The sequence below is a fragment of the Amphimedon queenslandica genome, unplaced genomic scaffold (genome assembly GCF_000090795.2).
Source record: "Amphimedon queenslandica unplaced genomic scaffold, v1.1 AMPQUscaffold_12799, whole genome shotgun sequence".
NCBI lineage: Eukaryota > Metazoa > Porifera > Demospongiae > Haplosclerida > Niphatidae > Amphimedon > Amphimedon queenslandica.
Genome location: NW_003546965.1, coordinates 21,873 through 23,867, shown reverse-complemented (window position 1 = coordinate 23,867; position 1,995 = coordinate 21,873). Strand labels below are relative to the sequence as shown.

The following is a 1,995-nucleotide window of genomic DNA, read 5'->3' as shown; positions in this document are numbered from 1 at the left end:
AAAATTCACCTGATGAACTGGTGATGTCTTTTCGTTCAGAAACAGCTTTTTGTTGATACCAGAGACTTGATGGCTATTAAAATAATGTATTTGCAATTCTGTCTCATATTTGATTACATAACCACTGTTCTTTAAGTGTTAGAAACGTTAAACATTCCCATTAACAAAGAACTGAAACATAAGGTTAAATGTATTGAGTCAACTTAATTGTTTTATTTTTTGTAAATAGTTATGACATTTTTTACAAAAATGTATTCGTCTTTACATTTCTTCTTATCATTTCTGTCTACATACATACATGTATTCTGTGCAGTTTTAAATTTAATCCTAATGCAGTGTTATATGGCAATGATCCTGCATGTGAGAGAGCCCCTAATAGGCTTTCATTTATATACAGTACAGGGCGAAAAAAGATAAGTAGCTACTCTACTGTTGCGTAGGTACAGTTTAGAGAGAAAAAAAGCTAAGTAGCGCAGAGTAGTTCCTACGAACTGCACTTTTCTTCCTACACAGCTCATGCGAATCAAAACGGTAGTAGTAACAGGCAGCTTTGCTTTCTTTACTCCTGTGCTACTCTACTCTACTGATGTGCTGCGCATGCGCTACTCAATACTGCGCATGCGCATTAATTTTCACCAGCCCGGTTACAACTCAGTGGAAACGAGTAGAAATGAGTCTTAGAAAGCTGATAAAAGACACCCAGAAGAAGACAAATCGTAAGTTAAAGACATGTTTAGGAGTCTTGTTACTATTTTAAATGTAGCTTCTTACTTTTTGAAATACTTTAAGCAAGACGATACTTATTCTATTGTGAAAGCAAACTGTGTAGAAGTTGAGCAGCTGGAAGCTGGTACCTCCTGCAGAGTAAGGGATGGAAAGGACTTTCATGATGGCACAATAGTCACCTTTGGTAACACTTTACTTTAATTTTTAGTCAATAGCTGCACATATAATTTTCTAGGAGATAAGAAAGATGTAAGTAATGCAGCAGGTGATATTATTGAGAAGATTGAGAAAGAGTCAGCGGAGAATTTGGAGAAAGAGTCAGCCAAGAATATGGAGAAACAGTCAGCTGAGAGTATGAAGAATGAGTCAGACTACAAAGCATGGCACAATGAAAAGGAAAGCTTAGAAAAGTGAGATGGTATATAGTATTACTAACCCTACATGTAAATTCACATCTACATGTAGGTACCACCGAATAAAGAAACCTAAAATAGAAAAAGGAAAGAAAGGTGAAGGTACAAAATAAAATGCATTAAAAAGGTAATTTATTATAAAAACACAAAACAGAAATGCACAGTTAATATTGTTGCTGTTGGTTGTGCTACAAATAATGAATCTGCTGCAAATAATGAAGCAACAAGCTTCAACACTGGAAATCCTTCTAAGCATATTAGTATCGGTAAGATTAAATATAATAATAATTATTACTATTGTTTTACTTGTTATTATTAGAAGCAAGAAAACCTTCAGAGAGAAAAGAGGCAGATTCCAGTGAAAGAATTCTTTGTCATAGCCCTCCACCACTTCCACCACCACTTGCACTGGTGGAGCTTAAAACTCAAGCTGCATGTAGTACAGAAACAGGTGAATTGTTTTACAAGTACCTGTACAAATTTAGTAACATTAATAACATATTACTTGATTATCACAAACAATTAATGTTGTTTTGTTTAGAGGTTATATACTGTCTCTAATTAGAAGAATGGAAATTTTAGAAGAACAGAGTATCATGGTGCCATCCCAATTGGGTTGCTTAACATACCATTTCTTTGGAAATACTAGCCCGGCATGAACACAAGGGTTAGTATTCAGTAATAATTATTAGAGATTAGTAATATCCTATTAATATTCTAGGCAGGTACTCTGCTACATACATGAACAGTAATGGAAGTACTCCTAGTGCCCCATCTGCTTGTAATCTACCTCAGCATACTGATCCAGTAACTCCAACTAATGAGCCAGTAAAGGCAATCATCACCAATACTACTG

General features: G+C 35.0%; 1 long non-coding RNA gene across 1 annotated transcript; it reads left to right on the top strand.

The window, feature by feature from the left end:
- The first annotated feature begins 1,281 nt into the window (after nucleotides 1–1,281).
- Nucleotides 1,282–1,989, top strand: LOC109586721 (uncharacterized). Its single transcript, XR_002187204.1, has 4 exons — nucleotides 1,282–1,405; nucleotides 1,459–1,590; nucleotides 1,681–1,806; nucleotides 1,861–1,989. It is a non-coding gene; the product is annotated as an uncharacterized LOC109586721 (long non-coding RNA).
- Nucleotides 1,990–1,995: the final 6 nt, after the last annotated feature.